The following is a 9,464-nucleotide window of genomic DNA, read 5'->3' on the forward strand; positions in this document are numbered from 1 at the left end:
CCAAGTAGTTGGGAGTACAGGTGTACATCACCACACCTGGCTAATTTTTGTATTCTTTTGGAAGAGACTGGGTTTTGCCATGTTGCCCAGACTGTTCTCGAACTCCTGGGCTCAAGCAATCCAACTGCTCCAGCCTCTCAAAGTGCTGAGATTACAGGTGTGAGCCACCACATCTGGCCTAAGTGGAGTATTATACAGCAATTACCTCCAGAGGGATGACTCTCACACACACTGCTGAGAAAAAGAAGTCAAAGCCAGAAGAGCACTTCCGTCTGACTCCAGTCATATAAAATTCAGCAACAGGCAAAACTGACCTAAAGGATTAGAAGTCAGGGAAGGTGTACCCTGGGATGGGGGTGAGGGGGTTACTGACTGGGAGAGAACATGATGGGAACTTCAGGACACTCAACATGCTCTTTCCTGAGCTGGGTGAGGTTACTGGCTGCGTTCAACAGGTATCATTTTCTGAGCTGTCACTTGATGATAGTCACTCCTTTGGAATATGTTAGCTATCAATAAAGTGTTTGGTTTTTTTGTTTGTTTTTGTTTTTTGTTTTTTGTTTTTTGTTTTTGTTTTTGTTTTTGAGACGGAGTCTTGCTCTGTCTCCCAGGCTGGAGTACAGTGGCACAACCTTGGCTCACTACAAGCTCCGCCTCCCGGGTTCACGCCATTCTCCTGCCTCAGTCTCCTGAGTAGCTGGGATTACAGAAGCCCGCCATCACGCCGGGCTAAATTTTTGTATTTTCAGTAGAGACGGGGTTTCACCATGTTAGCCAGGCTGGTCTTGAACTCCTGACCTCAGGCTATCTGAGGTTTACAGGCATGAGCCTCCGCGCCCGGCCTGGTTTTTTTTTAAGTAAGAAAAACAAACAATCCTAAGGTGGTCTGAGAATATTGGGGTCCTTTGTACAATCTACAATGAAGAAATGATAAAGAGAATTGTAAACAAAATGACCGTTTGCTAATGAGAATCTAATCAAAGTCGGTTAGGAGCTAAGGAAAGGTCAAATGAGACAGACTGCTGAAACAATACAGCAGGTCCCAGGGGAGAGGGGTTGCCCTGACCATTCTGCACCCTTGCAAAGCAAAGCAAACAGAACTGGGAACAACTTGGTGTGGTATTTGCTCTGCACCCTAATCGTTCATTCCTCACTGAAGGCCCGCTGTGAGCCAGCCCATCTGGGCCTTGGACACACACAGGAACTGCTCGTGCACCGTCCTGACTCTGCCTTGGTGGGCTTGTATCGTAGCATGGGAGGCAACACTACATGCAAATTCACAATAAAGCATGACACATGTTGGGAGGTTCAAGGGAGCTGCAGGGGCCCCCATAACGAGTTCCCACTGGGTTCTTCTCTGTGTCTCACACTCAGAGGCAACAGTCAGCTGCACATTGCCCAACACCCTTCAAAGCCCAAATCCAGTGTCACCTCTCCTAGGAGGCCCCCCGATCACCCTTGATAGGAATCCTTCAACACTTCCAGTTCCTGTGGCTCTTGACTCAGTTGCTAAGAGAGTCTGCCTGTTCCTGCAAGGTCAGGGCTAACTGTATACAAGGGTCTCCCAGGATGAGGAGGTGAATTAACCATTCCTGGTCCCCAGTGCTAAGCCCAGAACTGGCAGTCACCTGTTAGCTTGTGAGAGATCACTGGATTAGAAACAGATAAATGCTCCCAACCTTTCTTCTAAACCCAACAATCCCTCTACTACTGAAAATGAGATTCCAGGATCACCCCAAGGAGAACGAGGAAGGAAAGAGGGTCAGTCTCCCACACACTCTCAATCTTTCTCTTAGCAACTCCTCCCTTCACTTGTGGCAAATTTCTAACCCTTTTGCCCAGATCTTTCATACTGCCCAGGGCACCACACATTTTCCCATGTGGAAACTTCCCTGTCTCATTTTATAGGCGTTTGCGCTCAGCTAGAGGTCCATTCAGAAAGTAGCTGCTTAATAGATTTACATAGCCAGGCATGGTGGCTCATGCCTATAATTCCAGCACTTTGGGAGGCCAAGGCAGGCGGATCACCTGAGGTCAGGAGTTCGAGACCTGCCTGGCCAACATGGCGAAACCCCATCTCTACTAAAAATACAAAAATTAGCTGGGTGTGGTGGTGCATGCCTGTAATCCCAGCTACTTGGGAGATTGAAGCATGAGAATTGCTTGAACCCTGGAGATGGAGATTGCAGCAAGCGGAGATCTTGTCCCTGCACTCCAGCCTGGGCAACAGAGTGAGACTCCATCTCAAAAACAAAACAAAACAAAATAAATTTATACTAAGGTGTTAGAGGCAAACAGCTTAACATATCATCCTTCCCTGGAAGGTGGCTTTAATTCCAAAACACGCATTAATGGCAAAATTGTACACACCTGCGGTGGATAAGATCAATTGTCTGTCTGCCAGAAGCAGATGACAGCCCTTGCTGGAATCGTCACAAATGATGCAGGAAGATTCCAGGCTTGTAAGGAAAACATATGCCCTGAGTCTGGAAACTTACTTAGCTTATCCTTGGGTAGGAATTAAATTTGTTTCCAGGCAGGTGAAAGAAAGGCTGAAGGCCACCAGCGATGCTGGTTCATTCACTCTTTCATCATTTATCCACTCAAAATAGATGTCTGTTATTTGAAAGAATGTGAAGAAAAATAGAAAAATGTGGCACAGAAATTGTCTGAGCTCTGGGGTCAGACAGACCTGGCTTCTCACTCTAGCCCTACCACCAGCTTCTGTGTGACCCAAATCCTTTTACTGATTCCACAAACTCTCTCTGCACCTCTGCTCTGAGCCAGGCAGTGTGCCAGGGGCTGGTGGCATGGCTGTGGAGAAACAGGTGACGGCTCCAGCCCCCTGGGGCTCTCAGGCAAGGGGACAGTAGTGAGTGTAAGCATTCCCCATCACCGAGTCTTTCTCTTTTCAGTAAAAGGGTTCTGATGAGGGCCGAGTTATAGAATATCAGATAATAGTACCCTGAACCCAGGAAATGCTCAATAAATGGTAATTATAATGATCATTATGGTTGAGTCCTAGGCTTCAAGGAGCAGCAGGTATCAGCAACGGAGTTAAGGGTACCCAGAAAACTCAGTAGAGGGGGTCAGTTGGGGAGACTCTGCTGTGAAGGTGGCAGGTGCCTTCTCTGCTGGCCGGAAAGGTGACAAGAGGTACACCGGTGTTGGGGAGGGAGCAGTGGGGAGAGGGGATGTGAGCATGCGTGAATGAATGAGCAGAGTTGGGTAGGTCATCAAGGTCTACCCAGACCAATACCCCCTCCCCAGAATGGCCCCCATCCCTGCAGCTCCCAGGCCAGCTGTTGTGGCCTTAAACTCTCACCCTGCATCATCTCCCCCATGCAATCAGTTGCCGTGTCTGGTCCCCGCTAATGCTGTCTCTTGGTTGCTCCCTCCATCACCACCCCCACTCTCCCCAACCCAGGCCAGACCCACATTCTGTCTGTGATGGTTAATATTGAGTGTCAACTTGATTGGATTGAAGGATGCAAAGTATTGTTCCCAGATGTGTCTGTGAGGGTGTTGTCAAAGGAGATTAACATTTAAGTCAGTGGACTGAGCAAGGCAGACTCACCCTCAATCTGGGTGGGCACCATCTAGTCAACTGCCAGTGTGGCCAGAACAAAAGCAGGCAGAAGAACATGGAAAGACTAGACTGGTGTAGTCTTCTGGCCTACATCTTTCTCTGGTGCTGGATGCTTGCTACCCTCGAACATCAGATTCCAAGTTCTTCAGCTTTGGGACTTGGACTGGCTTCCTTGCTCCTCAGCTTGCAGACAGCCTATTGTGGGATGTCACCTTGTGATCGTGTGAGTCAATACGACTTAATAAACTCATATGAGATGTATATCATTAGTCTGTCCCTCTAGAGAACACTGACTAATACACTGTCCTTCCAGAGTTATTGTAAATGACTCCCACCCTCTCCCAAATCCAGTCTCTCCGCGTCCTGTCAGGCCCCTTAAATCCACTGTCTGTGCCACTGCAGAACCATCCATCCAAAGTGCTGTTCTAACCTTGCCACTCTCCTGCCTCCAAAGCCTCAGAGGCTTCTTAGCACCTAAAACAGTGGTTCTCACTGGGGGCAACTTTGCTTTGCCTTTCAGGGACATTTGGCATGTCTAGAGAGACATTTTTGGTTGTTATACCTGGAGAGGAGGGAGATGCTGCTGGCATCTAGAGGGTAGAGGCCAGGGATGCTGCTAAATATCAGATACACAAGACAGTGTGCACCCCTGTCCCCCAACAAAGAATCATCCAACCGAAAAAGTTGAAAGCATCGAGGTCCAAGAGGATAACAATGTAAGTCTCTCAGAATCTGAGGCCTTCCATAGTCCATCCCGTGCCAAGTTCATCCTCGGCCTTGCCACACCCTGCCTTTCACCCCTGGCAGCAGCAAGCTACTTGTCAGTCCCTGGTCATAGGGTGCATCCATGGCTCTGGGCCTTGGAACCTTCTGTTCCTTCAGCCAGAACACACGTCCGAGCCCAATTTGTCTACCTGGCAAACTTCTCATCCTGTTAGTCCTAACTCAGAATGATCCCCTGACTTAGACCCCTCTGCTATGTCCTGAGAGAGAGAGAAAGCAGAGGAAAGGGTGGCAGGGCATAGGCATATTTAAAAAGACAGAGGACCAGGCTGGATGTGGTGGCTCACACCTACAATCCCAGCATGTTGGGAGGCCAAGGCGGGTGGATCCTTGAGATCAGGAGTTCGAGACCAGTCTGGTTAACATGGTGAAACTCCCCTCTGCTAAAAATACAAAAATTAGCCAGGTGTAGTGGCGTGCGCCTGTAGTCCTGGCTGCTTGGGAGGCTGAGGCAGGAGAATTACTTGAACCTGTGAGGCAGAGGTTGCAATAGCCAAGATTGAGCCACTGCCCTCCAGCCTGGGTGACAGAGTGAGAATCTGCCTCAAAAAAAAGAGAACCAGAGGCGTATAATGACCCTATCTGATGCTTAATTCCACTACTTCCTGTGGTTTTATGGGACAGGTGTTGAATAATGTCAATTGTCATTTGGTTGACTTGACTATCCAAATAATGGGCGGGGGAGGGGCGGGAAAAAGCATGGAACCAATCGTCCTTGCCCTGAAACTTGCCATGGTTGAAATGCCCCCCAACAGGCCCAGCTGATGCCCCATGCATGCGAAGTCCACTTTCAGGGTTGTAGAGGTTGTTTAGGTATTTCATCAGTGAAAAGATCTGGACTCCCAAGCTTACGCCCAAGAAAAGCAATGAGAATCCAGCCCCCTCTCCCCAGCAGGCCCAAGCCTTGGGGGTTAGTACAAGAAACTTGTTCTAGTTTTCCAGAAGTTTAATGAAAATGAATCATCGTTAAGTGTACCATCCAGGCTTTCTGAAGTCTACACGCCAAAAAAGCTCAATTTCTCACTTGATATTTAGCACAGATGATTAATACTAGGGTGGAGGGAGACTTTTCTTCCTCACCAGGGACCGGCATGGGGTGGAAGTTTTCTATTGCCAGGCACATGTTCACCAAAGGTGGCCTTTTACAGATAAAGTTACAGAGCTGCAGAGTTTCTTTTAGCGTGGGGCTGCTTGGCTTCGGGCCCAGAGCCTGGGGAGAATAGCAGTTTTGTTCCCTTAAATGATATGCTCAGTCCATCAGCCTAAATGAGTACAGGGTGATAACAGAATTGGCCAGGAGGTTTGGGGAAAGAGAAAAAATTTTCTATTTCCTCAGGATTGGCACTAGAAGTCCCACTCACTGGGTTCCCAAACTGAGTTGAGGGGGACGTTTTTCAAGCAGAAACATTTAGACAAAAGGGCAGCATGCCATTAAAAAAAAGTCCAGAGGCAGCTGATGACAGTGCTGTGCATTACAAAGCACAGAGGCAGGCTCCAGGCAAGAAAGGGCGGTGTGAGAAGAACTCCTATCTACTTGACCAGGACCCTGCACTCCCAGCTCCGCCACTTACCTAAATCCTGAGCCTCTACTCTCTTATCTGTAAAATGGGAATAATTTCCACCTCCATGAACTGTGAAGATTAAATGGGATTTGGATGTGAGGAGATCCTCAGTGCTTGGCTGATGGTAGCAATGAAGGTTTGCACGGTTAGTGGAGGGACGGTGAAGGAGAGGAAAAAAAGAGGGAAGATCTGTAGGGCAGAAGGCTCCTAAAATAAGCCCTGTAGGCTGGGTGAGGTGGCTAACACCTGTAATCCCATCACTTTGGGAGGCCGAGGTGGGTGGATTACCTGAGCCCAGGAGTTCAAGACCTGCCTGTGCAACACGATGAAACCCCATCTCTACAAAAAACACAGAAAGTTAGCCAGGCGTGGTGGTGCACGCTTGTAGTCCCAGCTACTTGGGAGGCTGAGGTGGGAGGATTACTTGAGCCTGGGAGGTCAAGGCTGCATTGAGCCAAAACTGTGCCACTGGGTGACAGAGCAAGACCCCATCTTTTTTTAAAAAACACAAACAAAAAACAACCCTGCATTCAGTTCTACCTGCATCCCCCAACCGTTTTAGCCCAGTGCATGAGGAGGCCATCTTTTCCCACCACTCTCTGTTTACAGCTGAGCTTGAAGGAAGCTTAGGGCCGTAATTAAAGTAAGTAGGGTCTCAAAACCTATCTCACCTCTCCCTCCTGTTAGGTGTCTCTGCTGGGGCCGACATACTAGCCATGAAGACATCAGAGGAGAAATCAAATGCTAACTGGACTAGAGACAAAGTTATCATTTCCCAATTTAATTTATAAAACAAGGGTTGCCAAGAGCAAATAGAAAAATCATGCTTTTTCCTTCATGGGAGGATAAGGCGGAGAGCATTCAACCAATCACATGTGTCGGCAGCACTCTCTGCTCCACTATTCTTTACCACCTTCCCCTCCAAACCATGTTCATAAGACAGAAAGGCCTAAAACCCCCCACCTGCAAGCTCTCTGATGGTTCTGGAATTTTCTGAGACCATGCTCCTCCTCAGAAGATTGAAGGAGGCCCTAGATTTTCCATGACATGGGACTAAAGAGATGTCAGCCTGACTCCAGCAGGAGTCTTACTCCAAGACAGGAGAGTGCAGTGAGTAAACAGGGGCTTCCAACATTGGCTGGATGTTAGAATTGCAGGAGGGGCTATTGATGGAAATTTCTGTGCTCTGGTTGTACCCGGACCAATGAAATCAGAATCTCTGGATGTAGAATCCAGGCCTCCATGCTCTCCAGGTGATTCTGATGTGCAGTCAAGGTTTAGAACGCTGGGCTAAGATCTTGGGCTTTGGAGATAGACTACCTAGGTCCAAACCAACTTTTAATGCCACTTCTAAACTCTGTGACCTCGGACAAGTCACTTACTGATTTGTGCCTGTTTTCTCATTCAAAAAAATAATTTTAGACCACCGTGGTCAGGATTAAAATATAGTATAGAAAGGGTGCTTTGCACTATGGCTGGGATGCAATCTAAACTGGGTAAATACGATGTGTGACCATGACAATATTTCTGCATAATAACAAACACGTGTAATGGATAGAGGCCAATATAACACAGAGGTTAAGGGTGTATGCCGTTCCCCTGCCAGGCAGGGCTGGGGTTAGAGTGAGGAGAAGTAAGCTCCTACAGCGCAAAATGGAAGGAGATGCCCATTCTCAGGGTCTTGCAAATGCATGCTGGCTGGGTCCAAATCTTGGCTCTGTGCAGTAATAGTTGTGTGGTTGTGAACTTTGCTGTCTCAACTGTGAAATGAAGCCTCCCCAAGAGTGTGATGAGGATAAGAGTTACAGAAACCTCATTGGGTAGGTGTGAGGCTTAAATCAAAATAATACATACGAGGAAGTTAGCAGAAAACCTCATACACATGGTAAGAGGTTAGTTATTAATGTGATGGTGAGGAAGACAGGTTTCTTACAGCAGATGCTTGCGTTCAGCAACAGCAGTGGTTCAGATCCTCCGGGAGGGCTGGAGAGGTATTTGAGAATTTGATGACGACTACAGACCCTCTCCAAGAAAAATTCTAAAACACACAATTTTTACACATGCATGTTAGAAGTCCATGGGAATCATGGATGAAGACAGGTGGATGCAGGTACAGGACCCTTAGCAAATTCTCTGCAGTGAACCATTGAGGGTATTTCCTGGATCCTGAGAACACTGACTCCCTGAGCCCCAGGAGGCAGTTGACTTTCCAGAGGTCACTTTCAACCAAACTAAATCCCCTTGGGCCTGCTGCACCAAGATGGCAGGGAAAGAGATGGTCCCAGGATAACCCCCATCTCCAGATAATCAGGACTCTTTCCCAGGTTCTGGGCTTGGGGAATCCACAGGACTGAAAGAGAGGAGCACTAAAGTTTTGTTGTTTGTGAATATGGTTTTTGTTTTTTCCACACTTTTTTGCACTGACCACATATGTCTATTTAAAGGTAAATAAATTAAAATTAAATTAGAAATACGGCTCATCAGTCACACTAGCCACATTTCAACTGTTTGGTAACTGCCTGTGGCAAGTGGGTACTGTGGTGGATTGCACAGATATAGACCATTTCTATCATGGAGGGAAGTTTTATTGGGAAATCTTGCACTAGGCCAGGACTCAGCACACCATGGCCCTCAGGCCAAATCTGAGCTGTGGACTGGTTAGCTATGACCTGTGAGCTAAGAATGGTTTTATTTTTTAGAGGTAAAATAAAACAAGGAACATGCAACAGAAACATATGTAGCCCACAAATTCTGCGATATTTACTCTATGATCTTAAGCAGAAAAGTTTGGGGACCTCTGCTCTAGACTGTGAGTGCCCTGAGGGTGGAGTTCAGGTGGAATCTATCCTGTCTGCCCCACAGCTTGTAGCAGGTACTTTCTGCTTACCTGCTAGCATGTTTGTGTAGGGATTGATGAAATGGAATTGACCCATGCCTGAGGGATGAAGACAATGGATGCTACATTGTGCACAGAGCGCTATGTAAACATTTTAAATCAGGTGGCTGAAAACAAGTCAGTCATCACCCTCCTCAAGGACATAAATGGATGAAGTAGAGGCTGAGAGGATTCAGGGAAGCCACAAATTAAATAATGATGGTTATGAGCTCACGCCCAACAGAATGGCTATTAAAAAATCAAAAAATAACAGATGCTGGTAAGGCTGCAGAGTAAAGGGAAAGCTTATACACTGTTGGTGGGAATGTAAATTAGTTAAGCCAGTGTGGAAAGCAGTTTGGAGATTTCTCTAAGAACTAAAAATAGAACTACCATTCGACCCAGCAATCCCACTACTGGGCATCTACCCAAAGGAAGATGAATCATTCTACCAAAAAGACACCTGCGTGTGGATGTTCACTGCAGCACTACTCAAAATAGCAAAGACATGTCATCAACCTAGGTGCCCATCAATGATGGATTGAATAAAGAAAATGTGGTGGCCAGGTGCGATGGCTCATGCCTGTAATCCCAGCACTTTGGGAGGCTGAGGCGGGTGGATCACCTGAGGCCAGGAGTTTGAGACCAGTCTAGC

General features: G+C 47.3%; 1 protein-coding gene across 1 annotated transcript in view; it reads right to left on the reverse strand.

The window, feature by feature from the left end:
• Positions 1 to 9,464, reverse strand: part of SLC6A2 (solute carrier family 6 (neurotransmitter transporter), member 2) — a 47,828-nt gene that overhangs the window by 19,267 nt on the left and 19,097 nt on the right. The window lies entirely within an intron of this gene.

The sequence above is a fragment of the Mandrillus leucophaeus genome, unplaced genomic scaffold (assembly GCF_000951045.1).
Source record: "Mandrillus leucophaeus isolate KB7577 unplaced genomic scaffold, Mleu.le_1.0 Scaffold125, whole genome shotgun sequence".
NCBI lineage: Eukaryota > Metazoa > Chordata > Mammalia > Primates > Cercopithecidae > Mandrillus > Mandrillus leucophaeus.